Here is a 26,652-nt window from a genome sequence, read left to right on the forward strand (position 1 = left end):
AACAGCTTTATTAAAATTGAATCTGGACGGTACATTTTTTTCCTTTAGTTAATCTCCAAAACTAACCCTAAGCATTTATCCGATTTCCTGATTCGTTGCCTCTGTTTATCAATTTGTTGCAAGTTTCGAAGATATTAGTGCCTTGCAACAATTCGATCATTTATTGATGCCCTGCACTAATTCTCCATTTCAGTGTTGTACAATAACATTTCCTGCATTTACTGATATCTGGAAGAGGTTCTCCACTCAATGCTGCCCTGTACATTTTTCACGTTTACTGGTACCCCCGTCCAATTCTCTTATTCAGCATTCTCTGCCCCAATTCTCCCGTTTGGTTTTGTGCTTGTCGTGTTTTCCCGTTTCGAGTGACACTTCCCCAATTGTCCCATTTACTGTTTCGCTGCCCACATTCTCCCATTTAGTGCTACACTGCCCAATTCACCCATTCAGTGCTACACTGCACCAATGTTCCCGTTTAATGCTACACTGCCTCTTTGAGACACTGCATCTAACGTGGAGGCACTCTCAGGCTAACCCTTTGACAAAGAGGCATTGCCTCATGTTGACCATCTGACAATGTGGCACTGCCTCACGCTGACCCTCTGACGTTGCTGCGTTGTCTCGTGAGGCACTGCCACAGGCTGACATTCTGATGATGAGGCATTGCCTTAGACTGCAACTCTGACGGCGAGACACCGCCTCAGGACTGAAATTGCAGTCCTCCTTCAGAAGTGCCCTCATTTTCTAGCTGCAATAACCACAGTGCTGATCTTCTCATTTTGAGTGACTCCGTTCACACTAAAGTGTCAGACAGAACCTCCAGGAATAGTGAACTTCCTCAGATGTGGACATCTAAAAGCGGGTGGTTAAACACACGATACGGGCCGTTCGACGGCGCTTTTATACTCCCTCTGACCTCACACTCCAGCATTATGACCTTCTCGTTTCAGGTCTTGTTACACTTTGGAACTGCGGGACTGACCTATTAACAAAGAGTCAATACACAGCCAGTGGCTCTTTTCACTGAAGTTGTGGGGAGCAGCACTGAAGTATTCTGAGATGCTTGGAGGTTTGGTGCGGGGGAACGCTTCCTTTAAGGAGGGTCAGAAGTGAGCACGTGTCTTATTGTCTGTGATTGAGTCCTGAGTGAGCGATTGTCAAACATTCAGTGCTGTGATATTGTCTGAGAACTGAGTGCCATAGTTGCATTCTCCCATTTATGGGTTCCCTCCTTTAATTCTCCCATGCAGTATGCCCTGCTCCATTTACTGCTGCACTGCACCAAACCTCCGATTTACTACTAAACTCTACCAAATTTCCCATTCGCTGCTGTACCTAACTGTTTCCTCCCATTATCTGACGCCCTGTTCCAAATGTTCGTACTGAGATAAACAGTTGGTTATGGTTCCACTTCGTCATTCCTTGTAATTATTGTCCCATTCATTGGCGGACTGTTAACTTTCTAAATGTTAGGGATGCACAGGTTGAACAGAAGTATCTGTTTCTGTGCAGCGATTCTCGATCATTATATTCATTGTTTCACTACTTTATACACTTTCTCCCATTTAAAATCCTGCACAAATTTTGGAAAAGCATCAAATCTTCCATTTAGTATTATCCAGTTCTCCCACTTAGAATTTTACAGCACCTGCGTGAATTATCCAATTATTGATGCCCTGTATCAATTCATTCCTTTCATTTATTCCTTGTACACCTCTTCCACGTATGGTTGCCCGACTCATTTTTTTTAAATTTTCATTTCGTGGTGCACTGACCCGAATACCTATTTTGCTGCTGCTTCCAACATTTCTCTTTTACACTGATTCCCTGCCCAGATTCACCTGTTTAGATGTGGTCTGCTCCAATTCTCTGACATTTTGGCACTACCACGAATTTTCTCATCTCCCACTTATGGATTGTCCCATTGACTTATATCCCTATACTTATTTTCCCATTTCCTCATACTCCGTCACAAAATTCTCCTGATTTTTAATTTCACGATATTAATTCTGCCATTTCTTCATATCGCAGTATGATTCTCTCATTTTCTGGTGCCCGAGCTCAAATCTGCCATTTAGGAGTGCCCTACTCTAATTCTAACTTTTAATGGCGACTTGTATCAAATATCTAATTTAGGTTCACTCCTCACTACTTCTTCCATTGACAATGTATCTGCAATGATTCTCCCATTTAGTGGTCCACTGGTGGAATTCTCCAATTTTGGCGTTTACTGCATCAAATTCTCAAATTGCTAATCCTGCACTAATCATTCCTTTCGTCATGAACTGAGCAAACTCTCCCACTCAGTATTGCCTTGCCCCAACACTCCTGTTTTGTTGTTTCCTGACTTACATCTTCCACTAATGGTGCACTGCTCAAAGTGTTTTCATTATTGGCCCCCTGGATCGAATGGCCACTTTCCTGCACTTTACATTATTTCTCTGACTTACTGATTCTTGCCCGTGTTCTCCCATTTACATATGCTCTTTTCCAAGTCGGCATGCTTTAAGCACCCCACACCAATTCTCGAATTGAAATTGCCCTGCAACAATTCATTGATATCCAAACTAAATTCTCCCAGTGTGGGGAACGCCACTCTGACTCTCCGAGTTAGTGGTGCCACACCCCAATTCGCTGTTAAAGTTCCACTGTGCAATTCTTCCATTTTGTGATTCGTGCAAAAATTGTCCCAAATACAGCTTCACTTCCGTGCACCATTCTCCCATTTTCGAATCCTGCACGAATCTTCTTTTCGTCAGCAACTGCACCTCCAACACATTCAATAATATTCAGCACCAGTTCTCCCACGTTATCCACCAATTCTCTACTTTCGTGGCATCGGCACCAACTCTCCCATTATTGATTCCCTGAATCAATTGTCCCATTGCGTTGTTTCCTGATACAATTCCTCCACCTATGGCTTCCCTGCTCAATTTTTTTTTTCATTTCTTGGTGAGCGGACTCGCATCTCGACTTTACTGCTGCTTGCAAAATTGTTCCTTTTCAATGATTCCCTACCCCTATTCTTCCAGTTAGAGTTGTTCTGCTCAAATTCTTTAACGAATAGGCAATTTGTACTAACTTTCCAATGTAATGGCACTGTACAACAATTCTCCCATTTACTGATACCCAACAATTCTCCCACTTCCTGACACCCTGACACCTGTCGTGGAAATTTAATCGACTCGATTCAACTGCCAGCAAGAACAAAGGAAAGGCCTTATTTTTAAAGCTCTGCATGCAGGGCAGCCAATACACTTGACAAAAGTGCCTTATGTAATGGTTGTGAACAAATTCACCTATTATTTTTATACTATTCCCATCATATGCTCAAGGACAAATGTTGGGAAACATTTGAGATCATGTTTTCTCATTCCCATGCCGTGGACATAATTGTCTTTATGTTTTCTGAAGCTTTATTCTGAACTTGGCTGCTTGCAAGGCCAGGTTAAATGTTTGCAAAGTTCCACAAAGACAAGCTGACTCCTCGTCACAGAATTCAGCAACGTATTTGCATATTTCAGGGATGTATTAGATTTTGCAAATCATTCTCTGCCAGATTTCACAGTAAATGTTAATTTTGTTCATTTTCCGTTACATGTTCCCAATTTTTGTCATTTTACAACAAGGACAACAACCAAAAAAAACCAAATTAGGTATACATCAAAAGTAATTTATGAACACCAGACCTTTCGTCAGACACCACCTGAATCTAATAAAGCTTTGTAGTGGTTTTGCCACTTCCCTGGTTTACCCGATACAAAGCCCATCTTCACAGATCTCATTTGTCAACATCGCTGTAGGGTGCGGACAAGCAATCGGATCTTCCTTCTTTGGGGCCACGGAAAGTTATACCATTTCGTATCCTCCTGCATTCATAAGCATGTGGTGTAGGCAGGGACACACTAGGGTCTGATTCAAAGCAGTATGAATTTGACCAGTAAAACAACTAGTAGAACGTGTTGTGTCCAATACCCCCATGCTACATAAGGGAGGTGAGCCATCGGGAGCAGGAGTCATCTGCTCGTGCAACCAGATATTTTGATGCCATCATACCATTTATTAAACCAGTAATATTTTGGGAATCATCAGGAATATAAATACAGCATGAGGTACCTAACGTTTTGCAGAACGTAAGACCATAAGATTTAGTAGTGGATGTAAGGCCATTCGGCCCATCGAGTCCATTCCACCTTTCAATCATGACTGATGGGTATTTCAACTCCACTAACCCGCATTCTCCCCGTAGCCCTTTATTCCTTGTGACATCAATAATTTTTCAATCTCTGCCTTAAAGACATTTAGCGTCCCGGCCTCCACGGCACTCTGTGGCAATGAATTCCACAGGCGCACCACTCTCTGGCTGAAGCAATGTCTCCGGATTTCTGTTCTGAATTGACCCCGTCTAATTCTAAGGCTGTATCCACGGGTCCTAGTTTCCTCGCCTAATGGAAACAATTTCCTAGCGTCCATCTTTTCCAAGCTATGTATTATCTTGTAAGTTTCTGTTAAATCTCCCGTTAATCTTCTAAACTTCAATGAATACAATCCCAGGATCCCCAGCCGTTCCTCATATGTTAGACTTACCATTCCAGGGATCATCCGTGTGAATCTCCGCTGGACACGCTCCAGTGCTAGCATGTCCTTCCTGATGTGTGTGGACCAAAACTGGACACAGTACTCAAATGGGGCCTAACCAGAGTTTTATAAAGTCTCAGTCGCAAAACAGTGCTTTTAGATTCCAACCCTCTTGAGGGAAATGACAAACGTCCCCTCTCTCAGCCGTCAGGATATCTAGTACAAATTGATTTTGTGTCACTACTTCCTATCCGCCATTAACTAAATGTTAATGAGTGCTCAGCCTTCCTCCGTCTCATTTGCTAATTCGCCATATGCGAGGGTGTTCTGCGAGAGTGTACCCATTCCAATGCAGTGGGATGCCACTTCGATTTCGACAATTGCTGCCCTTCGAGGCGAACATTGCTGTTTTATTGGACAGTATCGTCGGGTAGCAGCACCCGTTTCTCTCCGGGGGATTGGTCGTACCCTTTCTCTCCACATGCCATCGTGATTAGATTAGGTTACTTACATTGTGGAAACAGGCTTTTCGGCCCAACAAGTCCACACACCGGCTGAAGCGCAACCCACCCATACATTTACCTAACACTACGGGCAATTTAGCATGGCCAATTCACCTTACCTGCACATATTTTGTGACTCTGGGATGAAACCAGAGCAATCCCACGGCAGACACGGGGAGAATGTGCACACTACACGCTGTCAGTCGCCTGACGCGGGAATTGAGCCCTGTGCCACCGTGCCACACATGGTCTGACCAGTGATAAAGGAACAAGCACTGTTTATGATCGTATAATTTGCGTATGTTGCTGTACAAGGGTCATTGTTCAAGTACAGCATCAAGGTACACTGGGAGATCCCAAAAGCAGTCTCCCCGATTGGTGAAAATACACGTTTCTCCCCTGCAATCCACGATGTGGAAGGCTGTGGTCGGTTGGGTGTCAGGCTTGGGACTGTAGTTAGCCTGGAGTTCGGGTGGTGACACGAGATTTGCCCTAATCGCCCCCCACTATCAGGGTCAGGCTCGACGCATCCGTCGGAAGCAGACAGCTGGCATTTCTCGCCAGGGTCTCAGTAATTTGCTGGGCAGTCTACTGTTGGTCTCTGTGCAAACATCTACAACAAGTGTAGCCAACGTCTAATCTCTAGTTTTGTTTTAGGATCAAAGCACATGCTCTGTTCCCTTCATATCTACCAATGGCCCTTCGCAGCTCCCAAACCACTGGCGTCGTATTTACGCCATTTATCTCCAGCAAGCAAATTCCCCTCCAGCTTTAGACTCGCTCTCTATCCACAGCCGTCTCCCTTCGGGTTCGGGTGTGTCATTAATGCCCTTTGCCCGGCTTGGGCTTAGGTGCATGACCTGGTTTGATTGGTTGCCAAGCCCCAGTGCTACTATCTGCTGTAGTACATTCTGCACTGCATCTCGTAGGGCGGGGCGACTGTACCACTATATTCACCTGTTCACAGATGTCGCTGAAGGATCTATCTATTCTACAATATGAGACTCCCTCATCGCTTCTGAGTCTTACCTTGATCATAGAATATTTATTTCCCATGTCAGGTGCCCCTTTTGCCGTGGTGGCAACTACTAATTGCCAGTCACCAGCACGGCATGGATTCCTGCATAAATATTAATTATCGAATTTCTAGTCGTCCTTGATACTGAATGGCTATGGGTCACATGTAAAGATCCACTTCGTCCTCTCAGAGATTACCGTCTGCCGCTGCATCGCAGATGCCCTTTCCCTCATGAATAGTCCTACCAGGGCGCTTGCCAACAGTGTGAGCTGGGGCAGCCCCACATTTGCTTAAGTATTCTAATAAATACTTGCACTAAATTGGTTTCGGGCTTGTGCGATGCCTCCTCAATACCAGCTGCAAGTTTGTAATGGCTGGCGTGTATCCACGTGGCTCTTCTGGCGAGCTTAACAGCTCTCTGTGTAGTAAAGCGTACTTGAAATGGTCGCAGCCACCTCTTCGGCTTCCTGTTTTCCCTCCTGAAGTCTTTCATCACTATTCCGGCTCCAGGTTATAGATCGTGCATCTTCCCTTCTGCTGATTGGGGTAGTGCTGTATTCACTTGATTCTGTATTTGGGATAAAAGTATAGAGAGTTTCATGCAGTAACACAACATCTCATCCTCACAGTGGCCTGTTATCTGTCTTGCCCTGAGTCCTGGGTCAATTCCTGTGTTTGCCGGCCGACCAAACAAAATCTCAAACTGGCTAAGATTAGCTCTCCCTCTTCATCTCTCTCTCATACACAAGAGCACAATTGGAAGTACCTTTGTCCATGTTATCCCTAGTTCCTCACATCATTTTGTCAATTTATTTTTTTAAGGTAGAATTTTCTCTTTCCGTTGCCCTATCGCTTGTTTGGTGGTAGGCACAGTGTTATTGCAGGTTTATTCCCAAATAATCATTGATCTGCAGGAGGGCGTTATTGAAAAATAGTGTCCCACTGTCACTACTAGGCTTAGAGTGTAGGTTTGCTCGCTGAGCTGAAGGTTTCATTACAGACGTTTCATTACCTGGCTAGGTAACATCATCAGTGGTGAACTCCAAGTGAAGCGAAGCTGTTGTCTCTTTCTATTTATATGTTTGTACTGGATTGGGTTCATGGTGGTGATGTCATTTCCTATTCGCTTTCTGGGGCGTTGATAGATGCTCTCTAAATATATGTGTTTTTTTATCTGGTATTGTGGTTGGAGTCCTCGGCCTCATGGAATTCTCTGTCATGTCTTTGCTTAGCCTGTCCCAGTCGAAATGGTCATTTTGTTTCATCCGTGTGAAGAGCTACGAAGGAGGGAAGGTCGTGTCTTTTTGTGGCTAGCTGGTGTTGTGTATCCTGGTGGCTAACTTCCTTTCTGTTTGTCTTACACTGTGTTTGTGGCATACCGTTCATGGAATTTTGTAGATGACGTTGGTTTTGTCCATGGGTTGTATTGGGTCTTTTAAGTTTGTTAGTTTTTGTTTGAGAGTGTTGGTGGGATTTCGAGGGGTCTTAGTAATCTGGCTGCCATTTCGGAGACTTATTTTATGTATGGAAAGGTCGATCGGGTTAGTGGCTATGAGATGCCTACTTGTCATGGTTTGTTCCTGAGGAATCTGCGGACTGCATTTTTGAGTATCCGTTCTTCTTGGTGGTTCTCCTCTGTTTTCCGAAGTTCGTCCGTGCTGAAATGTGTAGTGGCTCGTTGGAGCTGTGTTCTGATACAGCTTTGTTTGTGCGTATTGGGATGGTTGCTGGTGTAGTTAAGTATTTGGTCAGAGTTTGTCGGTTTTCTGCATACGCAGACATCCCAGATAATTCCTAGAGGCCTCACAGTCTTGACCAAATACAACCCCAGTCTCACTGTGAGATCCAGAGCCATCAAATTTAAGGGGCAGAATTCCGCTAACAGAATTGAGAATTGGAATGTATACACATTACTGATTTCACACAATATGAGTGCCGTAAAACTCTCTCATATGACGACACCTGATGCATGCATTGAGATCAGGAACCTTCCACTGATCTTTCTTGGCGTCAACTCTCTGAACTGGCTTGATTTGAGGAGTGAATGTGCTGGCCATGAATCAACCAAAAAGGTAACTGGTGTACCTTCCACATATAACATAGAGGTCAGCATCGACATATACGCATTACTGTTAAATTTAACATATTGTCCACATTTCACAGTCTCAATGTTCAATACAGAACTGGTACACATCTCAGTGCCTTTTAGGTTAGTAAAAGAGATTATCATAAGGGAATACTTCGTTGCCAAGTATAAAGGAAAGAGGTTTACCTGTACCTTGTGGGCTGCCCTCCTCAACCTATGTCTTCCACTGTCAGTCACCATGTTGTCCAGCTTCCAGGGCAGATTGAGGCTGTCTGTGTGGAAACTGTCTCGATCACTGCTCCAACAAAGCACCAGTCAGATCTATCTCTGCCAGCGCACTTCCACGATCCCTTCATCTTCCTCTTTTGCGACTTCCACTTGTGCCTCTCTCTTTTCCCGCAGTTCCTCCCTCCAACGGCTGAGCGACCATTTGCATCATCATAAGCTGAGGTTGACGTGATTGCTGTCCCATCTTTAATTTCTGGTTATCATTCTGTTGGACCAGGAAGATTTCAGCATGTATGACATATTGTTCCATCAAATTCACCTTTCCCGTGTCCCAGGTAATTAATGTATCTTTTTACCTTTTTTGTTGTTAATACTTCATTCCATTGATGAAGCTGCTCATCTGGTGTGCCTCATCCGGTGTGATCTCTGCCGTCGTTGTGTTCTTGGGTGGTATCAGTCCACAATAGACGTTATCAACTTTCGTGAGGCGTTTAAGATACTGGGACACTGTCTCAACTTCTTTTGGGCTTCTTGATTCAAGTGGTTATGGGTACGATATACTATTGGTGATTCAGCAGACCCTGAGGTGGCGACCGTTGACTTGGAATCTTCGCGAAGTGGATCTCGTAGGGGAGCTGTCGCTCTTAGAGGGCACTCATCAATGTCAGGATCTGATCCAGTCTTAAGGCACTGTACAGCATCATTAGATTGTTTGCCTTGTGTGTGTCTGTGTGCATGTGCACTGGTGTTTGTACGTATGACTGATTTATCTTTGATTCGAGATGTTCTTTCCCTGAAATCAGGCTCAGCCTTGAACATGTTATAAGCACTCCAATTCACAGGTTCTATTTTCCCCTTCCGTTTCTCCTTCTCTCTCTCCTCCAACCGGGACCTCAGCATTTGTAACTGCATGTTACAAGAACTTCCTTCCTCTGGAAAACCATATTCCTTGATTTACATTTCTAATTGATGAACAGAAACTGGATCATAATTAGTTAGCATGTCGTGTTTTTTCTTGACCATTCCGAGTTCTCGGTGGACCCTCTCTTTTTTCGCTCTTGCTGGAGCCGATTTTTAACGATATTGGAAAAGTGTTCATCTCTCTCTCTGTCTCTGTCTCTGTCTCTCTCTCTCTCTGTCTCTGTCTCTCTCTCTCTCACACACACACACACACACGATACCATAATCTTCTCTTTGCCAATATAACTTGCTTTTACCTCCAGAGGTCTCCTCTCATTGGGCACAACTGCGTCATTTCGTAAACCAAGAGCCCACGTAACCAGTGCATTGTTGGCGACTCCAACGATGCCCATGGTGGCTCCAAGTCTAAAACCACCCTTAATCTTGCTGTCTCTTCAACTCCCTAGAGACGACAATACTTTTCCTTGAGTTTTCCTCGAATACCCCGCGAGAGTTCACTGGTCCCTCTTCCTGGTTCATTTATTCTCTTCAAACGAGTCTCTATGTCGGATTACTGTAACCACAACTCTTACCCCGAAGCTATTCGATTCCAACCACGACTCTGGGGGGTTCCACGTATCCCCAGTCCTCTCACGCAAAGAGGCCAATTCAGCGCTCGAGATGAAGTGAAAGACATTCAAGGATCTGGCGCGTAAACCTGGAAATCTTCAGAATCTTATCCAGTCGCAGGGTCCCAGGCGAACCCCCAAGTTTACTGCCATGGGATTTCAATCGACTCGACTCAAATACCACTAAGAGAAAAGAAAATGTTTATTTTTGCACTCTGCAGAGTGGGTTCGACACATTTGCAAGACGCCTCATGTTACGGGCGCCTGACGGTTTTCACATATTCCCTTTGTACTATATATCGTTTTGCCTTATCACACCTCAAGCCAGGAACCTGGATCATTCGAGTTCCTTTCCACACATGGAGTTGTTTTTTCTAATTCATTGACTGCTGAAATAATAGATTATTGGCCTTGAGAGTCAGCTGTAAATAAGGTAGAACTTTACATTTTTTCTGTCTTTTTGCCAAGTTAGGTCCTTACGATTTTGTTTCAACCATGCTTTCAAAGATTTCACAATAAATGTTAATTTCCCATTACAAGGGGTGAGGCTGACAGTGACTCAGTAAGTGTGATGGAGTGAGGATGATAGTGACACAATGAGGGTGAGGTGTCAGCGTGGTAGTGACACAGACTGTGTGAGTGGATCAGGCCGATAGTCACGCAGTGAGAGGGAGTTAGAGTGATAGTGATGCAGTAAGTCTGAGGGATCAGACCAATAATGACGCAGTAGGAGTGAGTGGTCAGGGTGATAGTGACGCAGTAATTGGAAGGAGATCAGGCTGATATGATGCAGTAAGTGTTACTTTGTCAGGCCGATCCTGACGCATAAAGTGAAAGGGAACAGGGTGATAGTGACGTAGTAAGTGTGAGAGGGTCAGGCAGAGACTGTCGTAGTGAGTTTGTGGCAGTCAGGATGATAGTGAGGGAGTAAGTGTGAGCGTTCAGTCTGGTAATGACGCAGTAAGTGTGAGACATCAGTCTGATAGTGATGCGGGAAGTGTGTCGGGTCAGTGTGATAGTGAAGCAGTCAGTGTGAGGGGGACAGGCTTTAGAGACGCAGCGAGTGTGGTGGGGTCAGGCTGATAGTGACACTGCATGTGTGAGGGATCAGGCTGATAGTGATGGAGGAAGTGTCCGTGAGCCAGAGTGATCCTGACGCAGGAAGTGGGAGGGAACAGGGTGATAGTAACGCAGTGAGTGTGAGGGAGTCAGCGTGATGGTGATGGAGTAAATGCGAGTGTTCAGGCTCATATTGATGCAGTAAGTTGAGGGCATCAGGCTAATACTTGCCAGTAAGTGTTAAGTGTCAAGGTGATATTAATGCAGGAAATGTGAGGAGTCAGACTGATAGAGATGGTGAAATTGTGAGGGGTCAGGCTGATAGTGATGCAGGAAGTTTTTTGGGAGCAGAGTGATAGCGACGCAATATGTGTGAGCGACTCAGGATGTTAGTGACAGGTTAGTATGAGGGAGAGGATGGTAGTGACGCAGTGAGTGTGAGTTGTCAGGATGATAGTGAAGCAGACTGTGTGAATGTGCCATCATGATGATGACATGACAAGTGCGATGGGGTCAGGGAGACAGTGAAACAGATGCTTTCAGGGGATCAGGTTGTAGTGATGCTGTAATTGTGAGCGGTCAGGGTGATAGTGACGCGGTGAGTGTGAGAGGTCAGTGTGATAGTGTCGCAGAACATGTGAGGGGTCAGGCTTATAGTGACACAGGAAGGGCAAGGGGTCAGGTTGACAGTGATGCAGATGCACTCACGCGGCCAGGTTGTAGTGAAACTGTAAGTGTGAGTGTCTCAGGCTGGTAATGATGAAGTAAATGCGAGGGGTTAAGGCGAATAGGGACGCAGTAAGTGTGCAGAGGTAATGCTCGAAGTGACGCAGTAAATGTGAGTGTTGAAGCTGACAGTGACATATTAGGTTTTAGGGGATCAGGCTGATCTTGATGCAGCAAGTGTGACGTTGTCAGGATGATAGTTATGCTCGAAGTGTATTGGGACACAATGATCTTGACACAGTCAGTGTGGGGAGTCAGGGTGATAGTGAAGCAGTAAGCATGAATGGGTAAATCTGATAGTGACGCAGCATATGTGAGGGGGTCAGCCTGGTAGTTACACAGTAAGTGTGAGCGGCTCAGGATGATAGTGACGCAGTAAGTGTGAGGTTTGAGGTAGACACCCACGTGGTAAGTGTGACGTTGTCAGGGTGACAGTGACACAGACACTTTGAGGGTGTCAGATTGAGAGTGACACAGTAAGTGTAAGGGGTCAGGTTTATAATGATATACTAAGTGTAATGGAGTCAGGATAATAGTGGTTTAGTGAGTATGAATTATCAGGGTGATAGTGAAACACACGGTATGAGTGGGATCGGGTGATAGTGATGCATCAAGTGTGAGGAGGTCAGAGTGACAGTATGCAGGATCTGGCTGAAGGTGATGCAAGAAGTGTGAAAGGATCCGGGTAACCCGGACGCACTATGTGTGGGGGTCAAGTTGATAGTGATGCTGTAAGTATGAGTGGGTCAGTCTGATAGTGACACAGTCCATTAGAAGGGATCAGGCTGGTAGTGACACAGTAAGCGTGAGGGGGTCAGGCTGATATGGACGCACGAAGTGAGAGAGTGTCAAGGTGATGGTGACGCATTAAGTGTGAGCCGGTTAGAGAGATAGTGACGCCGTTAGTGTGTGGGGATTGGCTGATGTAGTAGGTGCTCATGTGTCAGGGTGCTAGTGATGCAGTAAGTCTGAGGGTGCCAGAGGGATAGTGATGCAGTAAGTATGAGGGGGTCAGAGTGATTGTGACGCAGTTACTCTGAGTGGATCAGAGAGATACCAACGCAAGAATCATGAGGGGGTCAGGCTGATTGTGACGCAGTACGTGTCGCGGTGCCAGGGTGATAGTGACGCAGTATGTGTGCGGTGTTCAGGCTGATAATGATACAATAAGTGAGAGGAGTCTGGGAATAGTGAAGCAGTCAGAGTGAGGTGATGCAACAAATTTCAAGGGTCAGTCTGGTAGTAATGCTGTCAGTGTGAGTGCCTCAGGCTGATAATGATGAAAAACATTTGAGGGAGTAATGTTGATTGTTAGGTGATATGTGTGAGTGAGTCAGCCTGATAGCGACGCCGTAAGTCTGACTATTGAAGCTCATAGTGAAGCAATAAGTGTGAGGGGTTCAGTGTGATTGTGGCGCAGTAAATGTGATGGGGTCAAGGTGATAGTGACACAATAAGTTTGAGGAGGCAGTGTTGCAGAAACACGGTAAGTGTGAGGCGTCATTCTGATGCTGACATAATAAGTGTGATGGATTTAGGCTGATAGTGACACAGGAAGTGTAAGGATTCAGGATGATAGTAACATAGCAAGTATTAGGTCGTGACTGATAATGACAAAGTAAGTATTTGACAGTGTGGCTGACAGTGACGTAGTCATAATGAGGTTATCGAAGTGAAAGTGACGCAGTAAGTGTGTGGGCGCCAGATGAATAGCGATGCAGTAAGTCTCGGGGGTTCAGTCAGATATTAATACAGTAAGTGTGAGGGGTCAGGTTTATAGTGATGCAGTAAGTGTCGGCGGGTCAGGCTGATAGTGATGTATTCAAAGACCAAATATGCAAGGCTCACTGCAGTGCAGAATAGCGAGACTTCTCAAGTCTAAGACAATAATCAATAGTTCTCGTCTTGGTCATAACTCACAATGCTTCATTTTAAAATTTTGCTCTCCGGAGGGATTCACCAATGAGGGAACATAATTTAACTGCACGACTCTGTTTATCTCTTCAAATATTTTTTATCTCAATGAGATTATCTCTCTTGTTTTGGAAGTGTTAAAAAAGGCCGGATTTGCCCAATTTCAATTCATAGGACTAACGTTCATCTATGATATCAAAGCTAATTACCATTTGTGGTATTCCTGATATGGCAATAGTATCTTTCGTAAATTGAGGATTATAATTTCTCATCGTGTACTCCAAGTGCGGTCGAACTGAGCCACCATACATTGGAAATAATGCTTCTTTCTCCTGCCCTGAAATCCTTCTGCAGCTTTCACAACAGATTTGTATAACTGCTGCTAGACTTCAATGACTTATTAAAAGTTTCCAAGATGCATTTCTAAAAATCTGTACATCAGACTTTCTTCATCAATCAGATTTCAGACTGTAAACTTCGACAAATAATCTACACAAATTTCCCACCTGATAAATATGATAAAGTCAAATCGTTGCTATTTATTAAATCATGAGGGACATGGATAGGTTGACTAGTCAAAGTCTTTTCCCGCTGGTGAGGGAGTCAAAATTCAGAATGCATAGGTTTAAAATGAGAGGGTAAGCATTTAAAAGGGAAGTCAGGGGCAACTTTTTCAGTTGCATCCAGAATGAGCTGCCAGAGAAATTGCTGGAGACTGGTTCAACTGCAATATTTAATGGCATCTGGATGGATATATGATTAACAAGGTTTACAGAGATGTGGGCCAAATGTTGGCAAATGACACCTATTCATTTAGGATATCTGTCCACCATGGTCAAATTGGAAAGAAGGGCCACTTTCCAAACTGTATTGCTCTAGGACTTCACGACTCTAGAACAAGCGCAAAAACATTGCAAATGATTCCGTCAAGACGATTTCAAGTTCCAAATCTTCGGCCAATCTTCCTATCTTGTGCTCACAAGTTCATTACCTGATGTAAGAACTTTCGGATTAATTGCTGGATCCATTCCTATTAATCGGTTCTGCATTCTTTCTCATTCCTACATTTCTTTTAATGAATGCAGCCAGCGTTTATGGACTTAGCATCAATATTTCTAATACCAAATTTCGATGAATATTAAAACTCAACAACATATCTACTTTGGCACCAACTGCTGAGCAATTGAGTCAAAATCAATCGGACGCAGTGAGACAATGATCCTCTCTTCGTGTGGTGTACATCCGTGACACTATAACTCGATGAAGAAACAATCTCACAAGTTCAGCTGTGTCAGAATCTTGGTTGCGGTGAAAGCCTGCCAATCTCCTAAGGTAACGTTCGTCTGTGTCTCTGCAAAGGATTTGGCAAAATCTTTGGGTCTGGACAATTTGTTCTTCCAACAATTTACGTATTTCATGAATTCAGTTGTTTTACTATGAAAAGTGCTGTTCTTTTTGCGGCTGTGATGGCCGAGAGGTTAAGGCTTTGGATTTGAAATCCAATGGAGCCTTCCTGCGTAGGTTCGTAATCCTGCTCACAGCGTAACATCCATTGGAAGTCAAATATTCCTTTGCTGGATTTCGTGGAGCTTGAGCTTTTCATTCAATCGAAAGTAAATTTTCAACTGTAAAGAATCCGAAGTAATTTCAAGCCTGACCTAGTCATCTAATTGAATAAATTATACGTCGAGACAGAAAAACCCAACAACTTCCAACATGAGTAAGTTTCAACACATTTGACGAAATATCGTGAAATGTGGATGTTCTGAGGGGATTTAAGCAAAACAAGAAGCAATGCAATACATTTACCTGCAGGTGATGAATGCTTTTTTTTTAGGATCAGTTGAAAGTCAAGCTGAGATAATATTTCAGACACACAATTTGTGATTATTCTCGATTATAGAGTCTCAGGGTCATACAAACGTACAGCGAAGGAAACAGGCCCCTTGGTCCAATTCGCCATGCAGACCAGATACCCGAGCCTGTTCTATTCCCGTTTGTCAGCACTCAGGCAATATCACACTGATCTTCCTTGTTCTTTGAAACGTCCAGGTGGCTCTTAAATGCTTTAATTGTTTCAGTTTCCATCATTTCCTCTCGCAGCTCATTGCATGCAATTACGTCTCTTGGCGTGAAAGTACCGCTTATGCTCCTTGTAGAGATTTCAAGTCTAACCATAGACACATGCCCTCTAGTTCTTGTCGCCACTACCCGAGGGAAAATACCTCCTGGTCTGTTTATCTTATTCGTGTCTGTCATCATTTCATAAACGTATAAAAAGGCACCCCACAGCCTTCGATGCATACCAGCATATTCAGCATCTCCCTATAGCTCAAATCCTCCAACTCTGGGAACATCCCCGGCAACCTTATGTGAACCTGGTCAAGTTTCGCAACATTCTTAAGCGGGCATTGGATAGGCATTTGGAAGTTATTGGGCTAGTATAGGTTAGGTAGGATTCGGTCGGCGCAACATCGAGGGCCGAAGGGCCTGTACTGCGCTGTATCCTTCTATGTTCTATGTTCTATGTTCTATTCTTCTGACAGAAAGTAGACCAGCATTGCGCACAAAATTCCAAAAATGGCCTAAGCAGTGTCCTGTATTATCGCAACATGAAGTGAGTGCATGTAGGAGCAGCATGAGATTGGACAGTTGGGGCTGCGGAGCGTGTCAGTTAGAAAGTCGATTGACACATTAGATCAGTTCCAGTAGATAGGCCGGAAGGGGTAGGGTTCGACTGCGATGAGGTGGAGGGTGTGGAGATTTGAAACCTAGTGATTTCTATGTTGAAACCTTCATTTGTAATTTTCTAGCTGAAAATGAGGTGTTTTTCCTCCAGTTGATGTGTGGCTTTGTTATAACAGAGGAGGAGTTCCAGGTTTGATCCGCCGTTGGGGGTGTGGGAAAGGAATTTGTAATGGCTGGCAACCGGGTGTTTGAGTTGGTATGGGCGCACATAACATGGATGCCACTGAAACAGTCACAAGTTGTGCTCGGTCTTTCAGGGTGCAACAGGACAATATGGGGTGAATGGCCTTTTCCTATCCCTGTGTAAGTGGCCATAGGGGCAGAATTGCTTCAGCCTGTTCCTATGCAGCAGTCTCAATGGTCTGTCTCAAGGCTATGAAATGATTTGATAATAGGGCACTTAAAACCAGTAGTAACTTCACACTGGTCAATAAATATCGTACTTTGAGTTAAGGTATCTCGAAACATGCCCACCTGACTTTACTTATGCAGTCGATCTGTTATTTTTTTAACTGTCTCCTTTCATAAAAAGGGAGGAACATATATAGACCCCTGCAGTGTTCTGTTTATACTCTCATATACAAGGACAAAAAAAGATTAAAAAGATTGAAATATTTATGGTCCATTGTTCAGCAACGCTCATCCATTCCATTCAAACCCAGTAAATGTTCCTTTTTATGTGATATGAAAAGTGATGCAAGGAACTGGCGAACTGAGCCTGTTTGTTTAGTGACTGTGATTAATACCAGTCTCCTTGGATTATACTTATCCCAGTGGAGGGGTTCCATCTTTTAATGATAAATGGGCACCATTCAATGCGTTGTCCCATAGTATGAGGGGGAGAATCACCAACAGCATTAACGGGGATCCACAGCTCTAGAGAAAGAGGGGGAGGAGAGATCAGAAACTGAGCGGATCAACTTAAATGTTCAACAATGAATCAGAATCTGAAAATATTATACTGGGATGTTCCGACAATGGATCAGAATCTGATAACATTAGACTGGAACGTTACAACAATGGATCAGAATCTGAGAGCATTTGACTGGAATTTTCCAAGAATAGATCCGAATCTGAGAGCATTAGATTGGAATATTCCAACAATAGACAGGGGTTTATCGGATTATGTTTGGTACATTTCTACGATTGATTGGTTGTCATTACAATTGCGGATCTATTTCGCTCTTTTCATTATTCAACATTTTTATTATCCTTTCCTGTCTATCGTTGGTGTCCCTGGTAAGTGTCACTGTCAGATATTTTTTTCTATAAACCAGTTATTATTTTATTGCTGTTATTTCATATAATCTAAACTTCGTGCCACTATTATTGTTCCTGGTGAAACTCTGAATCCAGATATTCGCTTTACAGACCTCTACTAACTACTTCAATGAACGTGTTTAATTACTCTCTCCCTCTCTGCTGTGGCAGTGTTACTCATGGGTCTCTATGTTGACCTGCTCAGTTTCAGCGGAGAAGTACAATGTCTTTGTTATTTAAATATTAAGGGCATGGAGGTGACTGTCTAATCTCTGGTTAGAAACTCCACTTCCTTCCATTGTTTCCATTCTATCCCTCGTTAATGCCTGTGGTTGAAGCAGACGAGTCACAATTGTGGGTGATCCCTTTGACCGTGAGCTGATTCCTGACACCATGCCCTGACCATTTCTAACTTGGAATACTCACTACTCCAGAATATGTCTCATTGGCTTATTCCATATCCTGTTTGAATCTTGTGCTATCAAATACAGTCTTAATGAAGCAATTAATCAGCTGCTGACGCTTCCAGCTTCAAACCTGCAGAAGCAATTCTAATTCGAAATTACACGAAGCTCGCATCATGTGCACCCGGATGTATATTGCTGTTGTGACTGGCAATGCCTTTATTTTAAAATTCTCAAACACTTTATCTCATCTGTCCATGAAACTTCTCTCGTTCACTTACAGTTGATTATCCAAAGGCCTGCCAGTTGTTCGTATGTAAAATAGTTTACTCCATGTGTATTCTTTCTCAGACAATGAGTTTCGCATTCAACCACGTCAATCGCACTCTCTCTCTCTCTTTCTGATGAACACGCACACACCAAATCTTCCCATTGCAGAGAGTAGTCTGATGTGAGTATAGGTAGCATATGATAGTAAAGTTTGCAATACTCTCCATGCTGGGCAGATAGTGCAGTTTACTAAGCAATACACTAGCATGATTTGCACAGCCCTCCATGCTGGACTGTCATCTTGTCCCACGTTATGTTGTGTGTGGTGTTCTGTGAAGCAGACTGAGAATTTGACGTAACAGACCATTTCAGCTGATCTGACAATGCCTTTATTTAATATTCCTTTTTTTGTAATTTTACTCTTGAAGATCTCACTTCTCCAATTAGTCCCCCTGCCCTGTATTTTTCTCCATATTCCCACAACATCAGCTAATTAACTGTCAGATCCTATCTTTAATATGAGTCTTTCTCTGTCCCTTCGTATCTTTGCCTGCTCTTGAGATCTGGTTCCCTCGTGCCATGATTGCTGGCATTTTCGAGTTCAGGAATAATGAAATGGTTTGTGTCAGGCTGTTGTTCATTTCCCGGTGTGTCTCTATTGATGGTCCATGGGCAGGGGGGTTTCAGAAGCTTTGAGACACGTCTTTGTAACATGGTCTGTAACCGTATTTGAGATGAAAAATGTGGTGCTGGAAAAACACAGCAGGCCAGGCAGCATCTGAGGAGCAGGAGAATCGACATTTTGGGCATAAGCCCTTCTTCAGGAATGAGGCTGGTGTGCCAAGCGGGCTGAGATAAAAGGTAGGGGAAGGGACCTTGGGGGAGGGGCGCCGGGAATAAGATAGGTGGAAGGAGGTGAGGGTGAGAGGCCGCAGAGGGGGTGGGGCGGAGAGGTCGGGAAGAAGATAGCAGGTCAAGAGGGCAGTGCTGAATCCGAGTGTTGGAACTGAGATAAGGTGTGGGGAGGGGAAATGATGAAGCTGGAGAAATCTACATTCACCCCATTGGGTTGGTGGGTTCCTATGCGGAAGATGAGGTGTTCTCCCTCCAGGCGTCGTGTGGCTAAGGTCTGGCGATGGAGGAGGCCAAAGACGAGGCTTCGAATTTGTTGCAGGTACAGGTTCTCCTGGTTGGATCCAAATTGTGTTGACTTGAATGTAGTCAGGAGTCCATGCGGGGTCAGTCAGTTACCTTTCTACTCTATCCTTTTGCAAATAAACACTGAAATTATGTTTGCAGTTCTCATTAATTTTGGTATCCACATGCAAGTTTTCTGTGATATGCAAGCAGACACTCAAATCCCTCTGCACCGAAGCACTTTGAAGTTTCTCTCCATTTAGATAATAACTTGTATTTCTATTAAACTGGCAACTTGAATAATCCCACATTTATCCACTTTCATTTTAATTGCCAAATGTTGGCCCATTCACCCAACCTATCCATATTTAAATTTAAATCTCGTGCATCTTCATTCTGAAGTAATTTCCCACCAATGTTAGCGTCATCTCAAAATGTGACTACAGTATTTTCTATCCCGTAAACCGAGTAGTAATATCGATCGCAAATAGTTGAGGCATGAGTACTGAAATCTATGGCACCCAACAAGTTGCATTTGCCAAATGAAGATGACACATTTATTCCATCTGACTGCATTTTGTTGGGTTACCAATCCGCCATTCAAGCTAATAAATTACACCTAAACCCATGTTGCCTGATCTTACTGCTTACTCTTTGGAGAAGCGACATATCCGATGTCTTCTGGAAGTCCACAGGCATTCCCTTTCCAGGATTCTCACTCTTCACCTTGTTTGTCACATCTTTACGTAATTCAAGCAAACTCGATTTATCCTTTGTAAAATTACGTTGAATCTGATATCTTGTGGTTTGACTTCGAAAATGTCCTCAACAATGTATTCTAATAATTTGCCTTAAATTACAATAGTTTATTGTTGCACTTTACCCCCTAATGTATACCATTATTATAAGTTCTTCCTTTTCGAAAACCTTTACATTTTCTTTTAATTCCTGTTGAATAAGCACAACTTTTTTTAAGAGATCTGCCCCAATTGCGGTGTAAAAGGCATGTGTGGCTGAATGGACTCATCATCCTGGTGGTGTACAAAATTGGTGGGCTGATGTCTTTCTGGTTTTCCCATATTACCATCTCTATGGTCAGAATGACCTGCTCCTGTTGATGCGTTAGAGGTTTCAGGGATATAAAAACTTCCTGCTGCCGTGTAACATTTTGAGGGGCTGATGGGTCTGTCATATATCTCCATAACAGGCTTGTGATACTGAATGGTTTCCTCATGCATCCCTCAGATGGGAGCGAGGGAGTGATTGGTCTTCTCCTGTTCCCATACAACAGACATGTGTCTTAATTACTTCCCACTGTCTCATGAAAAAAAGTCTCAGATAGTTTGTATCCTAATCCAATTCCCTTGCAACAGGCTAGGTAGGGTTGAATGTCCTCCTGCTATCTCCAGTCGCTAAGTGGCCTCTTCCAGTTCTTATGTTACAGACTTCAGGAGGCTGAATGGACTGGTCCTTTTGCTGTGTAACAGGATAATTGTGCAGCATTGCCTACTCTACATCCAATGTTATAAATTCGAGAGGCTGATTGGCCTCCACCTGGAACTGTATATCAGGCTCCAGGGGCTAAATAGCCTCGCCCTCTTCTGGTCTAACAGTGTCGAATGCCTGAATATCCTTCTGCTGTTCCTGTGTAAATGGCTGGGGAACGGAATGGATTCCCGCGTTATCTGTGGAAGTGTTTTCAGTTGTGGACTCTATTCCTGCCCTCTTTGTTGAAGAAAGATTATCTTTCATTCTTGTAAACTCCAATGAATATTGGATCAACCTGATCATTCTTTCCTTATAAGCTAACACCTTCATTACAGGAATCAGTTGATGGAACCTTCTCTGAGCTGCTTCCAATATAACCACAACCTTTCCTCATAAGGAGACTAAATCTGTACTCACTACTCCAAATGTGATCTCACTAAGATCCGGTGCAGCAACGCTTTATCAGCCTGCTGTACGTTCTCCACCCATGTTAGACCAGTCTCAGCTGTCTCGTGGAATGCACAGCATTGTTGAATGATCATTGTCCTTCTCTACTCCACCAGCATAACGGGACATCTGGAGAAAATCTCACAATGACGCTTAGAAGTGCATAAATAATGTGGCGAGATTATCTATACCATTAATCTCCCCAGAGCTTGCGTCGCTCAGATTCCACAGAATCTAATAAGGTAGAGCATAAAAACAGCAACGAGAAGCAAATATTGATGGCAGTTACATATCGAAGTGAAAGCTGCAATACAAATGTTGGGCATGTTATAAAACAGGAAATGAGAATTGCACATTTGTGGGTAGTGCAGGAACAATATTTTGTTTAAATTATATGTAAACTGTGTTAACCCCAAATGAATGCTAATGCTGGGAAAATGGATTTCATGAGCACGTGTGTGATGGCTTGAATTAACATTCTGTCGAGCACTGAGCTCCAGATCAGGTTATTTAGGAATTTGGTTAGGATGACCAGAGGAGCTAATTGCAAACTTTGCTGTAAAGGACCTTTTGGTAACAATGGCCACAATGCATTGGTTTTCTCATGTTTGAGTACACGACAGTTTTTGTTTTATTTGAAGTAACTGTTATAAATCTGAGTCATGCAAGCCATGAAGGTGTGAGGAGAAAGTGGCGACGACAGATGCTGGAGATCAGAGTCGAAGAGTGTGTGCTGGAAAAGCACAGTCAGAACATATTGGGACAGCAACATTGACAAAACCTCCGTTTTGCGGCAGAACACTTTTACTTCCCTTCCCACTCTGCCAAGGACATGAGGATCCTGGGCCTGTTCCATCGCCAATACCGAACCACCAGAAGCCTGTCGGAAGAACGCCTCATCTTCTGCTTTGGGATCCTCAAATCACAAGGGCCAATGTGGATAACACCAGTTTCCCTATCTACGGTAATCCCACTTTACCCCAGTCCAACCTTCGAACTCAGCACCGCCCTTTTGAATGTTCATATGTGTTCACCTTCATTCCGATCAATCTGGTCCATTCTCCTCTCCGACTATCACTTGCAGCCCCAACTTCATCTATCTAATAAATCAAAGGAAGCAGCTTATAAAAATGCCAAATGTTGTAGGAAAACAATGGGTTCAGAGAAATGTCGGACCCAGCAAAGAATGTCCAAGAAACTGAGAAGGTCAAAAAGAGAAAACGCATGCAAATAAAAGGAAAACATAAAAGCTTCTACCACAGCATGAAACCAAAATAAAATGTAGGTCAAATGGGAGACATGAGTGTGTGGAAAGGATAATTTATTGACGAGAACAGAGAAATCACAGGAAAAAGAAACAGTTTCTTTGCGTTTATCTTGAAGGAACAATATCCTGAAATTCTCCCAGAAATATCAAGTGACCATGGGACATGTGAAAGCAAAATCTATGATAATTCTTATGAGTGATGAGGTCGTCTTTGAAAAGATATCTGGATTGACTATTGCTAAATCTGACAGACCAGATGTACATCTACAAGAATTTCAGAGGAAGCAGCAAGAGACATGTTGATTGTATTGCAGAGTTTCACGTTGTTTTCCAATGCATTCCCGAAAGGCATTTAGCCAGTCTGGTTAATGCAAAGGTTCTAAATATTATCAAACAATTTTAGAAAGGATGAAGATGGAGAGTGGTGAATTACAGACTAGTTAACTTGGCATCTGCAGTCAGTTGTCTGTTGCACTCGATTACAAAGAGCGTGCTACTAGATATATAGATGGTAATAACAAAACTGGAGAGTATGATAATGCATCGATGAAAGGAAAACCATAAGAGGTAAACATTTTCTTTTGGAATGGCTTGAAGATGATTCTTGTAGACACAGGATAACCAAGAAGAAGAACGAATCGATATCGTATAGTTGGATATTCAGGAGAACATTTTTAAGAACTCACACATTAAGCTCATAAGCAAACTAAAAGCGAAAGATATTGGGAAGGTCATATGCAAATAGGAACGTAAAAATTAGATGTGAATGTAATTGGAATATAGAAGATGTCGTGCACCAGTTCATAGAGTGTTATTGAGACGAAATTTAGAGTATTGGGTACCGTTCGGAATCTCAACCTAAGATAGAATAAAGTTAAAAATCACACAACACAAGGTTATAGTCCAACAGGTTCAATTGGAAGCAAACAAGTTTTGGGAGCGTCGCTCGTTCATCAGGTGATCACCTGATGAAGAAGCGACGCTCTGAAATCTTGTTTGCTTCCAATTGAACCTGTTGGACTATAGCCTGGTGTTGTGCGATTTTTAACTTTGTTCACCCCAGTCCAACACCGGTATCTCCAAATCATACGGTAGAATATACTGACTGCAGAAGAAATGCAAAATGTATTCTCCAGATTAATCCCTAAAATGGCAAGATTGTCTGATGGGGAAACTCAGCCTGTGATCTCAAGTTTCAAAAGATGAGCGGTAATTGCAGTGAAACTTAGAGGGGAATGAATAACAGAGGGACATGGAGACGTGCAAGCAGGAGAGATGAGGGAGAATCCAACGATATGTGACACGTAAAAGTAGAACACAATAATCAGCAGTTGGAGTCCATGAGGAACTGTGTGAAGCTGGAGAACATTGATAGATTGTTACATGAGGCTTCACATCTCTTTTAGTTGGGAGAAGGAGGATGCAGGGACAGAATTCGAGAAGATGGACTGGAAAGCTCTTGAAAAGATTGATGTAAAATACGAGCAGGGATTTGAGGCCTTCTGTGATATAAAATTGGACCCATCCCCAGGTCTGGATTTCTTTGTATCACAGGCTGTTGTTGTCGTCAAGGGAGGATAGACCCTGACTGAAAAATTTAATTAGAATCTGACCATAGAGGAGGTGCCAGTGGACTGGGGAACAGCTAATGCGATTCCACTTCACATTGAGGATGGTAGAGATAGACCAAGGAATTATAGATGAGCGACTATTCGATCACTGTCAGGGAAACTACTAGAGAAAATAGGGAAGGAGAAACGTGAACTCCAATCAGAGTGGCAAAGTTTGATTAGGTATAATCATCATGACTTTATCAGAGGGAGCCACAGTACAGGAAGGATGTCATTGCACTGGAGGGTGTGCAGAGGAGATTGACCATAAAGTTCCCTGGGATGGAGCGTATCAGCTATGGAGAGAGGCTGGATAAGCTCCGGTTGTTTACTTTGGAGCAGAAAAGGCTGAGGGGGAAGTGTTTCAGAAGGATAGGATGAAGAAGAGAATGGACAGAGTGGATAGGCAGCAGCTGTTCCTTTTAGTCAGAGCGTCAAGACGAAGGAAGCACATTTTTCAAGTGAATATTTTGAGTTTCAGAGATTATTAAAGACTTTTTTTTACGCCGAAGGTTTTTGGGGTCTGGTTTGCACTTGCTGACAGGAGAGTTATCACAGGTATCCTCACAACTTTTAAAAAGTGCTGGACGAGCACTTGGATGTATCATAACATTCCAGGCTATGGGACTGGTGAAGGTAAGTGGGAATAATATGGATCATTCTGTATTTCTTTTGGCACAGAATTTATGCTCCTGTGAGTGTATGCTGAGGAAAGTCAATCATTAACCAGATTAAAGCAGGAATTGATGGGTTTCTGAAGAGTATATTCACAACGGTTATAAGAGTGAACTGCAATAGCTTGTTAAATTATGTCAATGTGAGAAGTATGAGAAAACAAGTGCAGTTTTCTTCCAGTTTGAAACCTGAGAATGGAGAATGGGGAACAAGGAAATGGCAGAACTTTGAAACCACTATTTCAGTTCTGTCTTCACAGAACTTTCTAACTATACTAGGAAAACCAAGTCGGCTTTGGGAAAATTATATAGGACATGGAACATAGACCATAGTAAGTAAATGGTTTAGGAGAAATTATTGTGGCTGAAAGCAATGGTCATAGAGAACACTAACATAGATTTATGAACTGGAAATTATGTTTGAGAAACATACTGGGAGACACAAGAGAGAGAAGCAATGGATGTAAAACACGTGAATTTTCAGAAACAGTTTGGTAAAGCCCCAAGCCCAGTTTGCAAAATCAAATCTGAGTGGATTGGAACGAATATATGGACATGTTTCTAGAACGGGACAGCTGGCAGGAAACAGAGAATAGAAATAAACAGACTCGTCAAACAACAGCCTGACATGGTCTGCAAGGTATGAATCTGTGAGTATCACAATGTCCCAGACAACCCACCACCTTCCCTCGCTATCTCCTGTCTCACCAGCAGGACAGACACAACAGAAGTGGCGGCACAATTGGATACAGTTGGAATGGAATTGTTCTGGGAGTCCTCAACAGTGAATCGGTATCCCAGAAAGTCTCATGGCGTTAGTTTGCACGTGAGAAAGGAAACCTCCTGCTGATTGCCATGTAGCAGCCTCTCCTATCTGATGAGTCAGTGCTCCTCCATGCTGACCAAAACTTGGAGGAATCACTGAGGGTGGCAAAGGCACAAAATATACTCTGGGTGGGGATTTCAATGTCCACAAAAAGAGTGGCTAGGCAGCAGTATGATTGATCGAAGTGGTCGGGTCCTAAAGAATATAACAGCGAGACTGGGTCCGTGTCAGCTAGTGAAGGAACCAACAAGAGGAAAATATACACTTGACCACAGCTTTACTAGTCTGCCGGTTGCAAAAGTATCTGTCCATGACCATATCAATAAGAGTGACCACTGCATAGTCATTGTGGATACAAAGTCACACCTTCATATTGAGAATAATCTCCATCATTTTGGGTGGCACTATCACTGTGCTAAATAGGACAGACTTTGAACAGATCTAGCAGCTCAAATTTGAGTTTCCATAAAGCATTGTGTATCATCAATAGCAGCAGAATTGTACTCAAGCACAACCTCATGGGTTGGCATATCCCCCTCACAACAATTACCATCAAGCCAGAGGATCAACCTTTGTTCAATGGGATGTGCAGGAGGGCAGGAGCAGCACTGGGCATACCTGAAAATGATGTGCCAGCCTGGTGAAGTCAACAGACAGGACTGCCTGCGCGCCAAGCAGCATAAGCAGTAAGTGATGGACAGAGCTAAGTGATCCCACAGATCTAAACTCTGCAGTCCTTCTACATCTAGTTGACAACGTTAGAGACAATAAACAAGTCACAGGAGGTAGAGATTCCACAAATATCCCCATCCTTAATGATTGAAAAGCCCAGCATTTCAATGTAAAATATAAGACTGATGTATTCGCACCAATCTTCAGT

At 43.3% G+C, this 26,652-nt stretch overlaps 1 non-coding gene across 1 annotated transcript; it reads left to right on the forward strand.

The window, feature by feature from the left end:
• Positions 1-15,101: 15,101 nt before the first annotated feature.
• Positions 15,102-15,184, forward strand: trnas-uga (transfer RNA serine (anticodon UGA)). Its single transcript has one exon. It is a non-coding gene; the product is annotated as a tRNA-Ser (tRNA).
• Positions 15,185-26,652: the final 11,468 nt, after the last annotated feature.

This window comes from Hemiscyllium ocellatum (assembly GCF_020745735.1).
Source record: "Hemiscyllium ocellatum isolate sHemOce1 chromosome 50 unlocalized genomic scaffold, sHemOce1.pat.X.cur. SUPER_50_unloc_2, whole genome shotgun sequence".
Lineage (NCBI taxonomy): Eukaryota > Metazoa > Chordata > Chondrichthyes > Orectolobiformes > Hemiscylliidae > Hemiscyllium > Hemiscyllium ocellatum.